A 24372-nucleotide genomic window follows, 5' to 3' on the forward strand; every position below is an offset into this window, starting at 1 on the left:
AGTTAGCCGAGCCCAGTTAAAGAAAGGAATTACGATCAACGGCGAGCGTAACAGGATCCAGGTGAGTTTCTAGCCCCATTTCCTTGTTATGTTTTCGGGGCTGTGTGCATACTCGATGTGAAGTGTGAATACACTTACCTTAAGTGGTAAGTGTATGCTATAGATGTCATATGAGGTATATATTTTATAATGCTTGTCGGTACGTGAACGATCTTCGGATATTGCACGTATCGCCAAGGATAGTAAATTCCAAGTGGTTGATAGTGTGTATGAATGTTATGATGTGACTTGATTATTACGTAAATACTGAACTGATATGAAGTGTGATATAGGCAAGTAGAGGTAGAGTGTGTTAGAAGTGGCAAGAGTCTAGTAAGGGTGTTAGTGGCATAACGTGAGCGCGTGATAGGGAAAGCCTGTACGTGCCATCGTTATTATGTGTGTATGATTGTTGATGTTACTTGCTTAGTATGTAAATAATGTGCTGATAGGAAGTGGGTTATAGACAAGTAGAAGTATAGTGTGATAGAAGTGGATAGGGGTCTAGTAATAGAGTTAGGGGCATAACGTGAGCACGTGGTAGAGTGAGTCTATGCGTGTCTTCGTTATTAAAGTGGCACAAGTGGCACAAGTGGCACAAGTGGCATAAGTGGCATAAAGTGGCACAAGTGGCATAAGTGGCATAAAGTGGCACAAGTGGCATAAAGTGGCATAAGTGGCTAAGCTGTAGGGGTAATTAAGAGGCTAAGCTATAGGGGTAATTAAGTGGTTAAACAGTGGCATGTTAGACAGTGGACTATGTGTCTTCGGATACGTATATATATATTGTATGAAGTGGTTGTATGTTAAGTTGCTTGATTAACTAGAACTCACTCAGCGTAGATGACTTTTAGTATGCACGCAGGTGAGCGGATTATAGAGTTAGCATGAGGATGACACACGGCATGGATTGAACGACTGGCATCTGAAGAAAGAAGTGAAGATGTTTAAAATATAAAGTTTTGTGTTATGGTATCAAAGAAAAGATTTAATGTTTTGTAACAAATGATTGACGTTTTATATTCCGCGAAAAGTTTTAATAAACTCTGATTTGAAGAACTGTGTTTATGAGTAAATCCGACGCTAAAGTAGGGCTACCGGGTTCGGGGCCTTACAAGTTGGTATCAGAGCAAAGTTCGAGAGATTTAAGCATCCTACATGCTTAGACTCGAACAGAGAATGGGATTTAAGTAAGAAAAGAAAGAAGATGCCAGTTCAAGAATGCCATGTGTTGCTCAAGCAAGATCAGTAAAGGTAAGGTGTATGATTAAATGATAATTGTTAATGAGAAAGGAAAGATATGTGAACGGTAGGGATAGGAATAATTGATTGTTTACTTTGACAAACTGCTTAAGTAGAACCAGCACAAATAGACTCATAAAGGGAAGTGTATAGGACACGGAAAGTAACGTGATCAGCTAATCACAACTGGCCACTGTTATTACCTGTTAGCCTTACTATCCTTGTACTAAATAGTTCCTTGAGTGATGATGTTTGTGTTTTCCCTTGTAGAATACTAATGGCGGGAGCTGGAGAATTTGTTGGAACTGGGGGTCGCACTGGACGTCGTGGCAGGCCTCGTCTTGTCCGGCAACCCTCGGTAGAAGAAGCTTCCCACACCGAAGATGAAGGAAGCGCAGCTGGAGGAGACCAGAACAACAACGAAGGAGTTCAACTTAGCCCTGCAGTTCAAGCAGCCATTGTCCAAGCGGTAGTTGCTGCTGTGAAGAATCTGAACCCCGAAGGATCTGCTGGAAGCCGTGAACGAACTGCTGAAGGGGCAGGTGGTGATGGAAGGAAAGATGGGGAAGAGGAAAGAGGCGCCTCGAGTGGGGGTAAGTCTATAAAAGTTGATGACAGGAGAGGAGGCCAAGGTGGGTGCAGCTATAAATCCTTCAAGGGATGCGACCCGCCGAAGCTGACTGGTTTAGGAGACGCAATTGCCACTCTTCAATGGATAACTGCCATGGATAAAGTTATCCGAATCAGCGAGTGTCATCCTGACCAAGCAGTGGGTTATGCCACTCAGTCATTTGGAGATGAGGCTATGTATTGGTGGGAGAGTGTGGAGCAGAGGAAGACCCGTGAAGAGATCAAGGCAATGGGATGGAATGACCTAAAGGACATGGTGATGAGGAAGTTCTGTGCTGACGCCGAGGTTGAAAGGGCGGAGATGAAGTTCCTAAACTTGAGAGCTGGGACTTTGACACATCGTGAGTATACTACTGAATTCAACCGCATGTCTAGGTTGGTACCTGACATGGTGAATACTGAGGCTAAGAGAATCAAGTGTTACGTGAGGGGATTACCACAGAGAGTCCGCATGTTAGTCAGGACAAGCAAACCCGTCACCTTTGAGTCTGCGGTCGAGTTGGCGGAGATGGTCTATGATGATCTGGCGGCGGATGATGTGGGAGTGGAAGATGAGGAAAAAGGGAAAGGAACTAAAAGAGCTGGGGATGTCGTGGAGCGTGCAGGGAGAAAGACACAGACGATGGCAGGAAGGGAAGCATGTAAAGTGTGCGGGAAGATGCACTTGGGGGAATGTAAGGCTGGTCCAAATCAGTGCTACCGATGTGGGAGGAAGGGACACATCTCCCGTGAATGCACCGAGGACCAGAAGTGTTACAAGTGTGGTAAGTCAGGTCACATAGCTAGGGTGTGTGGAGAAGCCGTGGCAGTGGGGGAAGGAAGAGGAAACGCGTGAAAGGATGGTCTATTAGCTGCTGAGAAGGTTGCAGGAGAATAAGTGGCATGTCACAGTTGTTTTATGTTTAGTAGTTAAAGAGTGTTTTATATTACAGTTGAACCTGTGTTTGTTTAGCAAGCTTGAATGATTTCCTTTTATGTTATGAAGTACTTGTGACTTCTTGTGCTTTTGTATGAACGATCTATGAATTTATCTGAATGCATGTTGGTTATGATAAATAGTTGTGTGATGGTTAAGCGTCGCCTTAGGAGTTAGCGTTATGATGCAAAACAAGGTTCCTCGGGAAGGCGATACGAGACTTGGTACATCGAGGGCTTCATGGACGAGCTACCTTAAATAGCTAAAACACATGACCACCATTCGATGACTACGAGTCAGGAGTAAGGAGGATAACTCAGAAAGCAAGCGATTCAGTAAAGCGTGTAAAACTAAGAAGTTTTTCTTTTATAGGGAATAAGTTAGGTTTCGGGGACGAAACCTCTTTAAGGAGGGAAGACTTGTAACATCCCGAAATTTCAAAGGTAATATTAATTATATTACTTATTATTAGATGGAAAGTTTACTCGGGTTATCAGGAAATAAATAAAAGAATAGGAGTTGGTATGGGTCTTGGACTTGGATTAATTCCCGTAGTATATAATCGAGAACCAAGACTCTTCCACCATTTTTCACCAACTCCCTTTCACACCCACACTCAAACACTCTCAATTCTAGAGAGAGAAACTAGAGAGAGAAAGTTCTCAAATCACAAATCCGAGTTCACAATCTTGTTCCTAGTCGTTTTTGGTAAGTCCCTCTCGAAAATCATCCGTTTTCATAACCATTTCGGCCTCAAATCGAGCAAAAACGTAACTTGAGTTTTCGGGTCAAAAACCGCCTTGTTTTGGTGTCAAAATGCAAGCTTTTGTGTTTAAAAGTACTAGGAATCGATAGCCCTTTCAATCCCGAGCATTTCCATGTCAAAAACTTCGATTTTGGGTCAAAAAATCTGGAAAATCTGGAAAACCCGTAGTTTTCTCCGTCGCCCAGCTTGAAGGAGTCGAATCAGACTCATTCGATCGAACCAGTCGATCGAATCAGTCCATTCGATCGAATGTGTAGATCGAACAAGTCCAGTCGACCGAATAGGGAAGCAACCGAATGGTCTCCAACTCATTCGATCGAATGAGTTTTGTATTCGATCGAATGAGTGTTGTATTTGATCGAACGTGTGTCTATTCGATCGAACGTGTTCCTATTCGATCGAACGTGTTCCTATTCGATCGAACGTGTTCCTATTCGATCGAATCAAGCCAGAACCAAGTTGTTTCCAAGATTCGCCTGAAGTGAAGTTCGTTTATGAAATAAATTAAAAACCTAATGGAAAATGTGTTAAGGCGGTTATCGAAAATGAGTAGTAGTAATAGTAGTAGTAGTAATTGATATGTGTAAATATTATACAGTTAGCCGAGCCCAGTTAAAGAAAGGAATTACGATCAACGGCGAGCGTAACAGGATCCAGGTGAGTTTCTAGCCCCATTTCCTTGTTATGTTTTCGGGGCTGTGTGCATACTCGATGTGAAGTGTGAATACACTTACCTTAAGTGGTAAGTGTATGCTATAGATGTCATATGAGGTATATATTTTATAATGCTTGTCGGTACGTGAACGATCTTCGGATATTGCACGTATCGCCAAGGATAGTAAATTCCAAGTGGTTGATAGTGTGTATGAATGTTATGATGTGACTTGATTATTACGTAAATACTGAACTGATATGAAGTGTGATATAGGCAAGTAGAGGTAGAGTGTGTTAGAAGTGGCAAGAGTCTAGTAAGGGTGTTAGTGGCATAACGTGAGCGCGTGATAGGGAAAGCCTGTACGTGCCATCGTTATTATGTGTGTATGATTGTTGATGTTACTTGCTTAGTATGTAAATAATGTGCTGATAGGAAGTGGGTTATAGACAAGTAGAAGTATAGTGTGATAGAAGTGGATAGGGGTCTAGTAATAGAGTTAGGGGCATAACGTGAGCACGTGGTAGAGTGAGTCTATGCGTGTCTTCGTTATTAAAGTGGCACAAGTGGCACAAGTGGCACAAGTGGCATAAGTGGCATAAAGTGGCACAAGTGGCATAAGTGGCATAAAGTGGCACAAGTGGCATAAAGTGGCATAAGTGGCTAAGCTGTAGGGGTAATTAAGAGGCTAAGCTATAGGGGTAATTAAGTGGTTAAACAGTGGCATGTTAGACAGTGGACTATGTGTCTTCGGATACGTATATATATATTGTATGAAGTGGTTGTATGTTAAGTTGCTTGATTAACTAGAACTCACTCAGCGTAGATGACTTTTAGTATGCACGCAGGTGAGCGGATTATAGAGTTAGCATGAGGATGACACACGGCATGGATTGAACGACTGGCATCTGAAGAAAGAAGTGAAGATGTTTAAAATATAAAGTTTTGTGTTATGGTATCAAAGAAAAGATTTAATGTTTTGTAACAAATGATTGACGTTTTATATTCCGCGAAAAGTTTTAATAAACTCTGATTTGAAGAACTGTGTTTATGAGTAAATCCGACGCTAAAGTAGGGCTACCGGGTTCGGGGCCTTACAGATTTGGAGTTATTAAGGATCTTAATAGAAAAACTCATACCATGATAAGTAGCTAACGCTGACGTCCCAGGGAAGATAACCATACGATCAAGAAGAGATATTATCATTAATACCGACTAAAGATTTTATTTAAATCAGAAACGTGCACCTGGTGACGATAAAGAATCTGAAAATATATATAATGGTAAGTTACTTACAAGCTAGCAAGTTAAAGCAAAGCATTAGAATGTTATCTCCTCTATGCTCAGTCAAATCTCGAGGACGAGATTCAAATAAGATGGGGAGAATGTGATACCCGGAAAATAAAAAAGTATTATTATATTCCATAAACGAGATTAGGACATGATCAGGCTGGATTAAGTGAAGACTAAGACCCATAAGTTAAGTATAGTATTTTAAGCTACGAATGAAGGGAATATATACATTGTAAAACATGTGAGAAGTGAGACGGAATAAAGAAATTCCGGTGATGAATGACGGAGAAACGAACGTATTCGGTTAAACGTGTGAAAATTCAACCCGGCATTCGAGAAATTTTCCAGGGGTGAATCCACTTGAATATTTTAGAGGATAAAAAAACCGGGAACGCAGGCAAAAACGTGGCTCAAATCAAAGTTATAACAAAGCGGAAAAATGCAAATTAGTATTTTCGAACACGGTCGTTAAAGCACATGCATTGATGGGCGTGTAAAAGTTCATATTATCTCCGTATTTGAGGTTTAGCATTTAGATAAAATAAATAAAATAGACACCATAAGTTTGGATAAGTTGTTTTCAGGAAAAACAACTACACTAGTTCAATTAAGTTGGGAGTAACACGGAACCGACACCGGGGTAACAATCGTCAATAACTTATTAACGGAAATAATAAGTTAACGAGACAAATTTAATTCGAGAACGGAATAAGAATAAGTATTTTGACGAAATGTATTAGGAAAATACGTCACTCGATGTAGCAGGATCGTTGGAGCGAGAAACCGAAACGCGATCGAAAAACTCGTTTAAAACCGACACCTATATAAGGAGGGTTACCCCACCATTCACTCATTATTAACACACATTTATGCATTTTTAGAGAGAGAGAGAGAGGCTAGAGGATTCCGGCAAGGTGGCCAGCGGCCGGCGGTGGTTCGCGGTGGCCGGTGGTGGTCCGGCACGGTGGTACGATGGCGGCCGAAGCCCGTCTTCTACCCGGAACCATTTTTCGATGTTCTGAACACGATGGTAATCTCCGTTTGTCCTAAATCTGAGCTTAAGTTCGTTAAAAAAACTCGTTTTAAATCTGGACAGATTGTAATAGTTTTGCATGTTCGCAAAGATCGGTCTATAACTATAGATATAACAGTTCGATCATCTTGATATTTTTACAGAGGGTTTATAACCCATAGATAATAATTTTGAAAGGTGGAGATGAGGATTGAAGTTTCTTAAGTGGGGTTTCTAAACCCGTTTTAGTGTTCAGCTCGCTGGGCGGATTTTGAAAACGCAACTCTAAAGAAATGTAGATTCCCGGAGATCTAGAGAGAAATGGCCTAAAATTATTAGTAGATCTATCGGGGAGACTCCCCCCCCCCCCCACTCTTCCAGTCGCTCTGGTTGAAAAGGTGGGAATATTTTGATTTTGGTATGTATCAGATTTATCATAAATGATAGTCATAAATGTGTTGTACTCATTGCTCGTTTATAACTAACACGTTTTGTTTAAGAAATATATAACTATGTTTGGAAAAGTGAAAAATTAAATTCCCATTGATAAGAATGGTGAATAATGAAAATTATCATTGATAAGAATGATGAATAAATGGGTGTCAAGTCGAGAACTGTTAAATCGCGGTTTTTAATTGAGAAACTCACCAACATTCGTGTTGACAAAATTATTTTAACATACTTTTGGTAGAATTTATCATTGAAAGGAATGATGTATAAAAGGATGTAAAGTCGAGAACTGTTACATCCCGATTTTTAATTGAGAAACTCACCAACATTCGTGTTGACAAAATTATTTTAACATACTTTTCAGGTAAATGAAGAAAATGGATGCTTCGTGAAGGATTCGGGAAAATGGAGTTGTGCGTTTGAATGAATGATACTTGGACTTGTAATTTAAAATAGAACCGTGCATGTATGACAAGTGTAAAACCTCTGATAGTTAATAAAGTCCAACTAACGGTTCATTATTTTTTAATATGATTGGCTGAACAACGTTTGTCACCGCACTAATTAACAAAATTAAGTCTTCCGTTGCTAAGTTAACGATTTTTGGGGTGTGACGTATGATGTGTCGACAATGAGAGTGGAGGTAATTTGATCGGTAGAACAAAATCGGCCGCAAATTCTGGAACTGTCCCATTGTAAAACCGTAAGTTTAGTGCCGGAGTCAATTCTTTCAAAATTCTAATTATCATATCAATTATTTTATATACATTTTGTATATCCTCCATAGAAAACGAAATCTTAGTATTAGTATACTAATAGTAGTATACAAAAAGAATGATGCTTAGTTATTCTAGTCACATTCAATCCTAATATAAAATTCTCTTTTAATCTTCTAATCTCTTCTCTTTAAACAATATTATTCATTGATCACGGGTGAAAATGGTTTGACCCATGAGTTCATTTCAATATATTTCAAGATATTACGCACACATTAATAATCATTTACAACAATTTAATACCTAAAATATAATTATGCTCAATGTGTACATTACTTTTTATTAAAAAAATCAACATCTTTTTTAACAATAAAGGCTTGTTAATTTTAACAATTTTATAATCCCGCAATTCATGTTTTTTTTTTCTGAAAAATTATAATACAAATTGTTTGTTTTTTTTGGAAACCATTAGTTTCGTATTTTTTTTATTTCATAACTATTTATCACATACTCAATTTCAACAAAAGAAATATAATCATATACAAAGATAATTATTCAGGGCAGTTACTTTCATATGGCACATACCAAATCATTCTATGTACTTAAAATTTTTGTTTTATTATTGTTGAGAGTCTGTTTGAATTCGTTTTACTGCTTCTTTCAATCCATAGTATTGAACTCATAACAATATTTTATCACTTTCTATGTGAATGTAAATGTGAGATTATGTACTTCTTATTATTTGTATTATATATTTACTTTTCTTTACCTTTTATTTTGTGTCTTTATTTCAAATAATTGACTTTATTAGTTTTTTTTATTTGATAAATCCTGTCTTTACATATGCATGTTATTCCAAGAGGGAATAATGTTTGATGCATTAGAATTATGAAGAATTGTAATTGTCTAGCGCTCACATGATTTTAGAAATAGTTTTGTTCGGCACCTTAGAAAAATGAAATATTGATATCAAACAATATTTAGCGCTCACATCTAATCATTTCAATTGCTACATGTGAGTTCATGAACAATGGATTCCATAGAGAAGTTTCTAGCAAATTTAAGATCGAATAGAAAAATGGGAATTTGATTTCATGGAATCTAGTTTCTATAAATAGTATGTGCTATTTGTTGGAGATAAAAAATAGAATTTAAATTAAGTTTTAATTAGTTTTTTTTAATCAAAACTAGTAATTATGGGGTTTTGCATATAAGGTTAAATGTTTAACAGTCCCATATTTACTTTACTTTAATAATAATGATAATTTTTTAATTCTGTAATAAAATTGATATAAGATTTGATTTCTACTAGACTATGTGTAGTGGAGGGGCAACAAAATGGGGTGTCTTGAGCCATGTGACACTTAGTTAGCAAATAGTGAGTTTTTTTAAGGGTGTAATGGTGTTGTAGCCACACACACACACACATATATGTATATATATAAATATAAATATAAATATATATATATATATATACACATAATATTAATAAATACAAACACACACTAGGCGACAAATAGTCATCGCCCCCCCCCCCCCCCCCCCATTTCGCCCCAATATCACCTAGAGGCTGTGTTAAAAAAAAAAAAAAAAAACTGCCCCAAATCTCTCATTTTGTCACCCCACTATGGATAGCTATAAAAGTAAAAGTCAATGATAGGCAACTACACACACACACATATATATACTAGACGGGTGCCCGCGCGATGCAGCGGGTGTTTGACCATATTAATCACGTAACAAATATGAATGTTCATGGTTCGGTTAAAACCTTGAAATCCTTTAAACCGGTCACTGGTTTGGCTTCTTTTTTCTTTTTCTTTTTTACTTTCGGTTAGTTTGTTGGTTTCAAATATTTCAAAACGTAGTGAACAATTGGTTCGCGGTTTATACTGGCAACCGACCATATGACACCATATCAAATTGTAAATGTTAAATGTATTTTAATCTTTTTTATTATTAATTATTAGATATGTTTAGTTATATATATTAGATATAGTTAAAATGTAATTGAACATAAATCTTTTTATTACAAATAACTTGGCTATACAACTTTAAATTAACCTAATTGGAATATGATTCTTTTTGTGATATTTGTTGTTATCATTTCGCGTCCTAGATCTTAAATTATTATTTACCATTTATGTGGCTAAAATTATTATTCTTTATTTATGATCCTCTCAAGTATCATATTATGTTGGTGTTTAGTTATAATTGATGATACATTAAAATTAATAATTATTTTAAACTAAATTTATTATTAAAGTTTAAACTGTGAAACCAAACTGGAACCAAGCCGTTGGTAATGATTCGGTTTCAACTTTCAATGGCTGAGTTTGGTTTTGTACGACAAAAAATCAGTATTAACGGTTGGGCTCACAAGTTTAACTTAAAACCGTCAAAACCGACACTAAACATCCATACATAACATATTAATTTATTTAAAATTGATAAAAATTATAACAATATCATATTCAAAGTAAAGGGAATAAAATGATCGCTTTTATGATGTAATTTTTTTATAAAAATATTAACGTATGAAAAAACTATAGTCTTTTAAAAATCATGGGTGAGAAGTTAGTTTAAAGTTTAAATTAAAAACATAATATGGTTAAAGATGATGGACCAAACTTGTAAGTTGAATGAATTGTGTTTAAAAGACAAGTTTACCCCTACTAACACATATACCTTATGCATTAGCAATTGTAAATCCCTTAAAATCAAGTGTCTTAATTTGCCCTTGTTTGGTGTATTATATATAGTATAGATAGAAAAGTGTTCAAATAAAAAGAAAGAATTTCTTAAGATTGGTAAGAACCAATAGATTTTTGACAAGTGGCATTACAACACATGGTGAAAGAACAATTCTAAGAAACTATGTCGGTTATTGTGGTGAAAAAGTAATTATAGAAAACTATGTCGGTTTTTGGTAAATTTAAATCTCAACCATTGATTAACATGATCCAGTGGCTATGATTTATTCCTAGTCTTCCTAGGAAACTACTTCTTTTTAGTATAACCCTCCCATATATACTATTAAAAACCCGCGCGATGCGACGGGGGCAACGAATTACCATTTGATATTTGTTTTCTGTTAGTTTACACATTCGCTCATGATATATTATATTGTATTTATGTTAGCTTTTATAATAATTTATAAAAGTTAATTATGTTGAATATTTTATTTTCTTAAGTTTCAAGCTCTTTTTATACCCATCTAGTGGCCGGGTAGTTTAATGTCACATGGACATGCTAATCTGTATTTACATACTAAACGATAACAAATTTGCTAAAGATAAAAGTGTAGATATTTAGCTATTGAGTAAAAAACGACTGACTCCAATGAACCATTGACAATATATCTGACAAAGGGATATTTGAAATTCCTGATCATTGTGATCCATCTAATAAAATTTTGGTCACTTTTGACCCAAAAAATCAAATTTACCAAAAGCTAAGTTTTACAAAAATGCTATATTTACATTCTATAAGATTACAAATTTGCTAAAGATAAAAGTGTAGCTAATGTAACTTGAATATTAACCCATATAATCACTCTTGACCAAAAAGTCAAAATTACAAAAACTGAGTATTACAAAAATACCAATATAACCAAAATATCAAAATAGTCTAAACAATTTCACCTTTTTAGAACATCCATCTTACCAAAAATAGGACCCCTGTCAAAAGTTGTTCTAGATCCCCAAAATGCCGAAGAGTTTCATATATCCCAAAACTGTACAAAAAAACAGAATAAGCTATCGTTGCTTTGTGTTTGGATCTCCACAATAATAGTTTTGATCAAATGCAAATAAAAGAGAAACTTGTTTGCAACTAAACTAAAAACCCCTAGCCTGCAAACTTTGGCAACCTCTACCAGCATGTGGCTATGCTAAACTGAATTTAGAGTTTAATATATACTCATCACATTAACGATACAGATCCAAACCAATACATACATGATACACTAAAGACAATGACTGTCATAATTTAATTTGCTCATGTATACAGATCCAAACCAAACTAAGATTCATGTATACTTTCTCTTTGAAGAGTATTGTCTTCCTGTTTTGTAATTATTTTCTTGGTATGCCCAAATTGCCCCTGATTTTCTTGTATGCTATTTCCATGTAGTTGACCATGCAGCCAATTAGTATTAGCAGCTGCAGATTATTAGATAATCTTGTAAAATTCTCATTACTTTCCTTTTGCACTAAATGGCTATATTTTGAGAAACTTTTCATTACTTTCCTTTTGCATAAGCCCCAATATACAATATTAATATAATCTTGTAAATACCAAATTGTTAATCATCCTATTTTCCATGTGATAGCTAAGGGACCGTTTGTACAAACTAACAACAATTGGATTATGTATCATGTGATGGCTAAAAAATATCTCAATATAGAAATTTACAATTAATATTTAATAAATAAAAACTAATACAATAGTAAATTACCTAATCAATAAGATTGATAAATCTAACATTCACAACACAACAGATTCCAAAACGTTTTTTAAGAACTAAAGATCAACTACCTTAAGTTAAACAAGGGGAGCTCAAGCCTAGTTGAGCTTCAGCTTGGCTTCACTCGTTTACACCCTAGGGTCACATAAGTTGGATGACGGTTGGGTCAAATTTAGTAAGTCTTATGCATCAAAAATAGTTTTTGAACAAATTTCAACCCACTTGACTAAGTCAACTAATCAACAATTAAATGGGCTGAACTGCACATCTAAAATTTACTTGATCAGAATGTATATATATATATATGCGGTAGAAAGAGAAGGCAAACAAGATTACCCTTGCCACCTGCAGCTCAATCCCGCCAACGTTGAAAGTCTTTTGCAAATGAATGACGTCCTTATACACGTGAACAACAACCGTTTCAGCATAAATCCGGCAAAGAAAAATTAACAAACATTCTTTTAGTAATAAAGTAAAATAGCTTCAAGTTTAAGTGCTTGTGTTGCAGAGTATAATTCGGTACAATAGAGTCTTATTAGTAAAGCTTTTTATGTGCACTGTATTTATTATTTACCGATCCTACTCATTAAGGAACAACAACTTTAGGTAAAAGCTTTATAAAAAGCCTTTCTAGATAAGTTTCACACCAATGTTGCCATCCAACCAGCAATCAACTTACGTTTTTAGTGGGTCAATACTTGATGCTAATAGCTAGTAATATGAATAATCCATAATATCCTCAAATGACATTTCAATATCAGCAATTCTCCTTTGGCTTTCAAACTAATATCATTCACCTGTTTTAATTGTTAGTACAGTAAATTGTTCTTGCAGATCATTGACGAACACAAGATGTAAGGCCCCGTTACCGGTGCCACACTTTTGACGTTGGATTTACTCATAAACACATTTCTAAATATCATAGTTAATTAAAACTTTACGCGGAATATAAAATTTCATAACATTACAATAATAATTCATAACGTATCTTAAAACATTCTTGTCTTTCAAAATTAAAACGTTAAATATAAAACATCATGCGTCTTCTGATGCCAGACTCTTATTCTCCTGCCATGTGTCCCCACTCAAGCCAGCTATCTCATTCTACTCACCTGCGTGCATACTAAAAGTCAGCTACGCTGAATGAGTTCTAGTTAATCATACATCATACCATACATATACGTGCCTTCCATTATGTATCCGAATATACATAATAATTACTTTACTAACTTACTTTCATTACATTATTTCATACATACTTTCATACTATATAAGTACTGTCCATTCTATCTCAGATATTATTAGGGTCTGATCCCTCTTTCCTTTGTCTATCTCAGATATTATTAGGGTCTGATCTCTTTCTTGTCTATCTCAGATATGATTAGGGTCTGATCCCTTTCTTGTCTATCTCAGATATTATTAGGGTCTGATCCCTTTTTACTTCTCTATCTCAGATATTATTAGGGTCTGATCCCAAACTGCTCTAACTCAGATATTATTAGGGTCTGATCCCTTACTTCTTCATCTTCGCACATACTGTCTTTACATACCCATAACGTAAATACACTTTCTTTTATCATTCATACATATTCATATGTTGTACATATATACATATATGTATATATATATCATACACATTCATCTTTCATATACATACCTCCCTTGTCAATACGTGCAATATTCAAAGATCGTTCACGTACTGACAAGCTTTCATTCACATTCATATCATAATATCTAACACATAAATCATACATGTCATACACTTACCATTTAAGGTAAGTGTATCAACTATCACATCGAGTATGCACACAGCCCCGAAAACATAACAAGGAAATGGGGCTAGAAACTCACCTGAAGTCGATTACGTTCACCGTTAATAGTTATCCCTTTCATTAGTTATGCACGACTAACTGTATAACAATTACGCGTATTAATTACTATCACTATCCATATCGTATGTCTAGTTTAATTATAACCCTCGACGAACGGGGGTCCGGGGGCAGTGCCCCTGGCAGCAGGGTTCTAGGGGCGGCAGCCCCTAGCGGGGTCCAAGGGGCAGAGCCCCTGGCTGGGGTCAAGCTACCAGATTAGCTTGGAAAAAATTTATTTCCATTAACTGTCTTAACACATTTTCCATTAGGATTTCATGATAATATTTTATTGTTAACCTCTTGATCCTTTAAGGTATCTTTTATAAATTAATAAAGTTCAAGGGCTATTTTGTAATCAAATCATTCTTTCCTTGGTCCAGAGACTGTTCTGTCATTCTTTTAATCTTCTAATTCGTTAGCCAGTTCTTTAACGAATGGGGTTCATTCGTTACTTCTTGACTTTATAACGAATTGAACCCTTATAACGAACTGGTCATCATAACGAATTGGACCTTTGTAACGAACTGAACCTTATAACGAATCAGTCCTCATAACGAATTGGACCTTATAACGAACTAGGGGTTCATTCGTTAGTTCTCCTTAACGAATTACTTAACGAACAGATTCTAATTCGTTATCTTTTCTTTAACGAATTGTCATAACGAACCAGCCTCACGAATTAGAGCTCATTCGTTAACTCTCTATAAAGAATTAACTCTTCCTTAACGAATTCGTTACACACACGCCTAGGGTCAGGTCCGAATGTCAGGGAACATTCTCTGACATCCTTACCTCGTACGCCGCCTTTCCGGCGCCACCATGCCGGCAAACCAGGTGGTGGCCGGAAAAACGTATTTTACCCCTATTTACACTGTTTTTCACCGTTTTTCGTCCCGTTTGATCCAAATCTGAGTTAGGGTGACCACCAAGATCATCTTTTGATCGGTTTATACCCGATTTCATCTGAATCTTGTGACTTTAACGGTTTAGGGTGTCGGCTCGTCATTTTGCAACTAGATTTAGCGGGTTTGGATCCATACAATATCATACTATCATTACCTCGGGTTTCTTGGTGATTTCGGCTAGAGAGAGAGTAGGATGAAAGAGTGCTAAGTGTATGTTTTAGATGGTGTATGGAGTTAGTGGAAATGAATTGATTAATGCATAAGTTTGGTTTATATATTATGGGTCATGGGCTCAAGCCCATGGTCTTTTCTTCCTTTCTTTTTAATCCAAGTCCATAACTCATATCTATTTAACCCAACACTAGCCCGACTCATAATAACTCATATTTTATTTATTAACCGAAACGAGATTACGGGATGTTACACAAGTCAAATTAAATGTTAAAAAATAATATAACAATAAGAAAGATAACATACTAGAGCCTATTGCTTTATCTTTAACGGGTCAAAAGGCCGGTTCACCATTCCGTAGGTTCGTATACACCAATAAGTATTAGCTGATGCGCTGAAAAGTATAAACATTTTCATCAACATTTTTCCTATAGGTTAAAAATATATAATGTTTTTAGTATTAACTTACGGTAAAACCATAAAACTTTTGCATGAATTCCATGCAAAATAGAGTAGAAACACCAAAAAACAATTAAAAGATGGGCAAAATCATTCAAATTATATAAAAATGATTTAAACATTGCTCTATTAAGATGCACTACTAAAAAACAGTAAAATCAAATATGTTAATTACATGTTTTTTTTGACTAACAATACTGTGATAACATACCTAGCCAATCTAACAGAATAAAATGGTTCTTCTTTTCTGCAACAAGTACGTTTCCTACAATTTCCAAATAGGGAGTGCAACTGAAAAAATATATATTATCTCATGTCACTTGAGTCGCTCGGTTCGAGATTCCCACATTCAAATTGACTTGGAAACCAAATTTAAAATTCAGTTCGCATAAAGAACCGATATTGGAACTCATTATTCGAATACAATTCAATTCGAATTCAATCAATTGCTTTATGCGACTGCACGTCCTTGCTAAACCATTGCTTTGACATCATATTTTAGTGTTGTCAAAGTGCAATTTCTTTAGTATTTAACTACTATCAAAATCACAGTTTTTGCTTATTTTATTTCTTTCAAAAAGAGCATTTTTTCTGCATTTTTGTTGCTGTCAAAACATAGTTTTTGTTTTATTTTGAGGCTGTCAAGAGTAGTATATTTTAAGTTTTATGGCATAACGCATTTAGCTATCACTCTCCTTTCACTGAAACAAACACAATTTAGAAGTAAGAAAAAACTTAATAATAAAATCAGACTTCACATTTTAAAGTTTCCTCCTATAAAAGAAGTCAACGCAAAGGTTGTAACTTTCTGATATTACATTAGTTAATATTTAATGTATGCTAATATGCACAAACCAAGTAAAATAATGATCTCTTTTAATAACCTGTTTTAGTGGCATAACTCTATCTTCCATGGTGGCAAAGTCTGTAGAAATTGAGAAAAAAGAAAACAATAAGTGATAAAAGGTACTGGAATGAAAACTACACATTTATCTACCAGATATTGAAAAGTTCTTGCTGCTTTAAACAAACAAACGTTAAGCTTTACATGCATTTTCAGCGTAGATTCCTTGTTAATATTAACAAGTTTGAAATTAGGTATATAATCAACCTCACATTGGACACCATCTGTAACAAAACGAAAAATATAATAAGTGCATTGGAAGTTAAATTAGTACGTGACAGGTGATGAGCCCTAGAAAGGGGATTTGGGGTCAGATCGTTGGTACCTTGGCTATGGGCATCGTGAAGCTTCTTCACATCAATATCAAACTCATCTTTTTCACCTAATGATGATGCGCTAGTTACATAAATCAACGAGTCGCATCACTTCTAGGTTTCTCAAATCAAAGCGAACAAATCAACGGGTAGCGTTTGTTGATTTTGGTGACTGAAGGATTGAAGATGGGGAAGAATATGGGCAGGCTTATTTTCTTCTCTCTCTATTTTTCTTGTAACGTGTGTTTGTGTTTGAATTTTGAAAAAGACGGCTAGGGGGAAACATGTTTGAAGTGGGAAAGGGAAACATGCATCGAGGAGTTGTAATGCATGCATTATAACTTGTAAAACTCCTATTTTTAAGAGTTTTGGTCAAATGACCATTATGCCCCCTTCCTATATGTATTATAATATACTAAGAGGTACCCACGCGATGCGACGGCTACAACACTTCACATCCTGGTTTTTTTCACCACTTTTCTCATATAGGAGTGTTCACGAGCCAACTAACAAGCCAGGGCAAGCTTGGCTTGGTTTGAAATGTAGTTGAAAGTTCAAGCTAGGCTCGGGCCAACTTCATTATAAAAACACAATTTTATGAACACATATCAACCAAGTATAAAATAAGTCCATAACGGGTTTAACTGAATACAAAATAAATAAAAAGGTTTAACCGAATACAAAATAAGTTTACCATAATACATAGCAAGTTTAAATTAATACATAACATGTCAAAAATTATTTAAACATTTAATAACTTGTAAAAAGACAAAGAAATAACCCTTATAACTTGATTCTTTCCATTGGTTTACGAATAACTGGAGCTGTTAATCTGAAAATAAGTTTTTTGCTTTGGCTTCATCCATGTATGTATTTTCACACCTCAACACATCTATCTGATATTGATGTACTTCAGTTCCACATAAGCTTTGTAGCTTTCATAACTTTTGTCAACGCCATAGTGAACCCCAAAAAACCAAACTAAAGTTGTAGAATTTTCATATTAAATTCAAAATTTTATATAAAATAACAATTAAAAACAATAATATAATCAAATGTATAACAATAAAATTCATTATTAACTAACAAAAAAAATTTAAACCCAACTTTTTTTAGCCCAAAGGCATTAAGCCCAAATGATGAAACTTTAAAACCAAACCTAAACCGAAAACCCAAAAACCGAAATCAAACTCAAATTTGGTTTTTGGTTCGGTTTTGTCCCATATATATACTCCCTCTGTCCCGGTCAAAGTGTCTTAGTTTGAAAAACACAAATTTACGGTAGATTAAGTATTGTTTTTTGTTTACCAAATGACAATAATGCCCTTTGAAATTGGGTCCATAAATATTTTTTTATTAATGTTAGTTTGTGCGTTTAAGGGTAAACTTAGAAATTGGCTAATAAATTTTGAAAGTGAACACTTTTAATAGGAAATGTGAACACTTTTAATAAGACAAATAAAATTGAAATGTAGACACTTTTAATATAGAACGGAGGGAGAAATAATTAATTAGGGGAAGGTTAACGTACAAATGAAATTAACGTGCTAAACGTGAGAATCAAGTAGAGTAATTATGTATACAAGTAGAGTAATTATCATAGAGTAATTGCATAATTACTCTATGATAATTACTCTATTTGTATGCTTAATTACTCTACTTGATTCTCACGTTTAGCACGTTAATTTCATTTGTATCTGATCCAAACCCTAACTAATTATATATTAACTAATTTCATTATTTGTTGCACCAACTTTTTTTCATCCCAAAAGATTCAACCCAAATGATAAAAAGAAAACCAAACCCAACACAAAAAACAAAACCGAAAAGTCACCAAAAACCGAGTTTTCGAATTTAGCCCAAAACCGGCATGTGCACACAACAAAAAATAAATAATAAGTACCTTCCCAATAACCAAAAGTGGTGCCAGAAGAGGAAGTATCAGGTGCTACAGGCTCATCCTTGAGATTTATTAACAGAAGACTTGTTTGTTTGGGATTCAACTCTTTAAACCGCACTCCATGGTCATCCTATAAGAAATTCAAAGCCCAACCTTAACTTATAATATCCATGATAACTGTAAAAAATGAAATATAATTCATAATTAAAAAAAGGATTGAACTTACCATTTAGGAAGCATATACGCCATTAAAAACATAATGTATGAATCAGTGTTGTCCTGCCAAACAACCTCCAATGTAAAGATATTAATCATAGTTATTGGCTCAAAAAAAATTCATTAAAAAAGATTAGCGCCTGAAAAGAAAACTGTCATCATTTGAACTACCAGCCACATGTAGAAAGATAGGCGATCATTAACTAAATACGATGATATGGGAACTTAAATTAAATACATAAGTAAGAATAAAAGATCTTATTACATAATAATAATCTAAATTAAACATGTAAATGAATGCGAGAAGTTAGTTTAGGTCTGTTTATCTAATAAATAAACAAACATGAAAAAAAACTTCTTCATTTAGTTAAACATACAAACATGTACACATGTCTCATTCGCCTGTTTAAACTCGTTGATGTCAGTTTGTTTACGTTCATTTATGTTCGTTAAAAATCAAAGAAAACTATTAAAGCCTTAGTTTTCTATGCAATTCCTACAACTTTTGAAACTCACAAATTGATCACCAGATTGTTTAAAAAATATTCAATCAAAACTCATACATGTGACAAAATGTACACATAGAACCATAATAGACCACACCAAACACAACAAAATACTCAAAACACAAAGCATATAATGACGTTGACACATACAACACTAAAATGTGCAATGGATAGAACTCCAACTGGAACCATCACATTTGTTATTTTTTTTGTTGAAAATTGTTCATTGACTCATTCTTGTTTCGTTTTGGAATTTTATAAAAATTTTGACATGCAAATCTGTTGCATTCGATTGAAAGTCAAAATTGCAGTTGACTTTAATCAAAGAAGACCATATTGTATATAAATGTGATTCAAGGGGTTATTGGAATTCTTTATTTTCATGACGATTAATATATATAAAAGTATAATATCTAGTAAATATATCGTTTGCGAGTTGATTTTCTTTTTCTACAAGATGTTACACAAGCGCACATTTTTTATTTATTTTCTCAAACCGGCTTCTGTCAACAAAGGTCAAAACTGGTTTGGGTAAAACCATTTCAAGTTTGAAAAGGCTTTGTGAAGAGAAATTCACATATTGGAATCCATGAAGGTTGGTTTGAAAAGCAAAAAAATGGTCTTTATTAAAAAGATAAGTTTCTTTAAAAGTAGAAAATTTAAACAAATGAAAAGTTAAATTTTAAAAGGTACATCAAAAAGCTCATGTTTTGCATACGTGATTGGCCATTAACAAAATATGGTAACACATAGGCTTTGCCATGAGATTTGGTAGTTTAAGGTCAGTCTCAATAACACACTAAAATTGGGTTGACCCAAACCCGTTTGCAAATTGACCCAACCAAGCGGTCCGTGTACTAGTTTGTTACTTGGAGACTGACCCTATTGGTTCGTTTATAGGCCTATCTTCAACGATTCTGTTAATGCCACATTTGAAAGCTTTGAAGTTAAATTACTTACTGCTGTTCACTTATTGTAATTCTTTTTCAGCCTTCCTTTTCCAACATATGACTCCCCAAAACAAACTACAACCAAAAAATAAAAATACAATCAGTGTAATTATCATAAATGAACATTATTGAATATTGAGAAGAAAATTTACTTTTACTACTGCAGAAAGTAATCAATGGACAACGCAATCCATCCTGTCTTCCTCTGTTACTATTGCCTGCAAGTGTAAAAACAAGGGCATTTTGGTCATTCAAATTTACCAATGGTTCAAACGACATTAAACTGAAGCTCATACATACCTAAATATACTTTTCACATATCTTGTTTTGGCATTTAGAAAAGCAATTATACCTTCTTCATGAGCAAGTTCTCTCCAAACATGTAACTTCAAAGCTTGAGTGCGCACCTCGTCACAAGAGTTAAGTAAAAGGAACAACATTAAAGGAATAACATTAAATTCAAAGATATGTTACTATTATAACTATTAAACTAAAAAGATATTATTATTATTATTATTATTAATATTATTTTTTCCTTTATATATGTTACCAAAGTATTAAAGCAACCCAAATCTTTAATACACTATAAAACCCTTTACACCCTTCTCTTGTTATATATTCTTTAACCACCTTTAAAAGCTTTTAGTCTTTACAAGCATACGATTCTTTCTCTAACAGTTTATACGCATTTACTTTTAGCCAATATTGTCAAGCAAAGCATCAATGGCTGTTAAATCTGATTTTGAAGGTATATATATATATATATATATATATATATATATATCACAATTTCTATATATTATTTTTGTTAATTGTTTATAGATATCACAGTTTGTAAATGAATGCAGCAGTTGATAATGATCGAAACGTGTTGCAAAAACATGTTGCGTTTTTTGATCGTAACAACGATGGTGTGATTTACCCATGGGAAACTTTTCAAGGTTTGTTTCGGTTCCCACTCTCCATAAAATCTGATATGTCCATTTTAATAAAATCAGGAAACACAAATAAACTCATGTCATTCCACCAACATAACAAAATTTCCCCAAATCCAAACATATAACTGATTGATTTCGCAAATAGAAGAAATTAGACACATAGATACGCAAAAATCAAAGAATATAAACAAAAGCAAATGCATAAATTAACTAGAAAAGATCGAACGTGAGTATAGGGTTTTACCTGATTCGTCTAACATGAATGATTTTCAAAGGGGAAATAACCCCAAATAAACAATCATATCAAAACAAGAAAAATCAAAAGAAGAACATACCAATTTAAGCAATCCATATCTGCAACAAGAGAGACTATCGGCTGGTGGATATGGGCTGAATTGAAGACAAGAAACCTTAGATCTAGTGGAGTAAACTCCCTGGTGAGAGAAGAAATAACATCTATGGGCGGCGAGATTTGAAAAGCAAAAGCAAAAGCAAAATGTGAGTTATCGGCTGGTGGATGAAAAGGAAACCCTAGATCTGAATCAAATGCATAGCTACTTGTACCTAAGACTTTAAGAGTTTGTCATAAAATTACTTTTCTATCCTTCCTATATCTATTATAATATAGTATATATATATATTGTTTTTAAAATAACATAACACTTCCTTGAGATGCCAATATCTCCAATTTCATGCCATGTGTTTCCCCTCGAGTGAGCTGCCTCATCCTACTCATTTGAGTGCATACTAAAAGTCAGTTACGCTGAGTGAGTTCTAATTAATAATACAACATACAATACATAATAGGACAAAAGAATTGATATGAAATTGTATATCTTACTATGAATATTACAAGCCATTATATAGGCTAATTACAATATGGTAACAAGAATAATTACAGGAGAAGATTAGAGAATTATAAAGCTGTTATAGACTAAATAAATACATTACATATATAGCTATGTTGACCCATTAATCACGGTGGTCCTAATACGCCCTGCAAGATAGAGGATCCGTCAGAAACTTCAATCTTGGATCGATTACGCAGAAACGGTGCTCGTGGTAGGGGCTTGGTAAGCATATCAGCAAGTTGATCCTGAGAACTGACGTGGAAGACTCGTAGTAGACCAGCTGTGACCTGTTCTCGTATAAAATGATAGTCAAGTGCTACATGTTTCATTCGTGAATGGTAGACCGGATTTGCGCATAGATACGTCGCACCAGTGTTGTCACAAAATAGAGTGGGTATGTTGGTAACAGGGACACCCGGTTCCTTGAGTAGGTTTTTAAGCCAGGTAAGTTCAGCTGATGCATTTGCCAAGGCCTTGTATTCGGCTTCAGTTGAGGACCGGGAAACAGACTTCTGTCTTGTTGACTTCCATGAAACAATATTGGTGCCAAGGTAAAGAATATATGCTGTAGTAGACCGACCAACATCATTTACACCACCCCAATCAGAGTCAGAAAAGGCAGTCAGTGTGACAGGAGAGTCACGGTTTAAAAAGAGACCATGGTGAATGGTTCCTTTTAAGTAACGGAGGACGTGTTTGAGAGCTTGCCAATGAACGTGGCGAGGAGCATGCATGAATTGAGAATGTTTGTTTATGGCAAAGGAGATATCGGGATGGGTGAAGGCTAGGTATAGGAGAGAACCAACAAGCTTACGATATGGAGTGGCATAAACATGAGGGGAAGGATCATTGAGACATAATGGTTCTGTGGCAGTAAGAGGAGTAGTAACATCTTTGGCACCTTCCATGTGAAATTGGTTAAGGATATCTCTAATATGGTGATGTTGAGATAAGAAGAGGCCTTTGGGTGTGGGAATAACATGTACTCCCAAAAAGTGATGAAGCATACCAAGATCCTTCACGGAAAATTTGTTGCTTAGGGCATTGACAAAATGATCAAGGAATTTGGGGTCATTACCCGTGAGCACGATGTCATCAACGTAAACCATAAAGTAGCAAGTGACATGATGGTTTTTGTAAATGAAGAGAGAGGCATCTGTTAAGGATTTTTGGAATCCAAAACTGAGGAGAAAGGTGGTTAACTCAATGTACCAAGCTCGGGGAGCTTGTTTTAAGCCGTATAAGGATTTTTTGAGCTTGCAAATGTGATTTGGGAATTTGAAATTAACAAATCCCGGTGGTTGGGTCATGTAGACGTCTTCATGAAGGGTACCATGAAGAAAGGCATTGTTAACGTCTAGTTGACGTAATGGCCAATTTTTCGATAGGGCGACCGATAGAATGGTACAGATTGTAACGGGTTTTGTGACAGGGCTAAAGGTATCAAAATAATCCTTTCCATATTGCTGATGGAAGCCTTTAGCTACTAGGCGAGCTTTGTATTTGTCAATGGAACCGTCAGGATTTCTTTTAATGCGGAACATCCATTTGCAACCAATTGGAATGTGTGGTGCGGAGGGAACTAGTTCCCAGGTTTGATTTTGGAGAAGAGCGTTGTATTCCGATTCCATAGCATGTCTCCACTTAGGATCTTTCAAGGCTTGAGTATGAGTACTGGGTTCAAGAGTGATGGGTAACGGATGAACGGTGGTGGAGTTTATGAGATTGGGGTTAAAGTATTTAGGATTTGGCTTTCTAGTACGTTTTAAGTGGGTTTCAGGTGTAGGGGAGGATGTGTTGGTGACGGGAGTTGGGTTGGGTTCAGTTAAAGGTAGAGGGGGGGGGGGGTGTAAGGGAGTTAGTGGGTTGTGATGAAGAGAGAGAGTGGGTAGGAGAGGATGGTGTGATTGTGGCAGGAGTGGAAGTGGGGTCGGGTAAGGTGGGTAATAAGAGTGACGAAGTGAACTGTGGTAGAGAGGAAGATTGATTGGCATCGGTTCCAGTTAATGGTGAAGCAATTGAGAGGTTCTGATTTGGAGAGTTACTTGGTGGTGGGTTAGTTGAGGTAGGGTTACGTTGCATGGGGATATTAGGTGAGGTGGAAGGAGAGCTTGCATGGGGAGAATTAGAGACATTTGGTTGGACACTAGGTGGGCCATTACTAGAAGGTGGTGGTGGGTTAAGGAATGGTTTTGGTACGGAT

This window comes from Bidens hawaiensis, unplaced genomic scaffold (genome assembly GCF_021521415.1).
Source record: "Bidens hawaiensis isolate Kalapana, Puna unplaced genomic scaffold, B.hawaiensis_p1.1 tig00050497_1, whole genome shotgun sequence".
Taxonomy (NCBI): Eukaryota; Viridiplantae; Streptophyta; class Magnoliopsida; order Asterales; family Asteraceae; genus Bidens; species Bidens hawaiensis.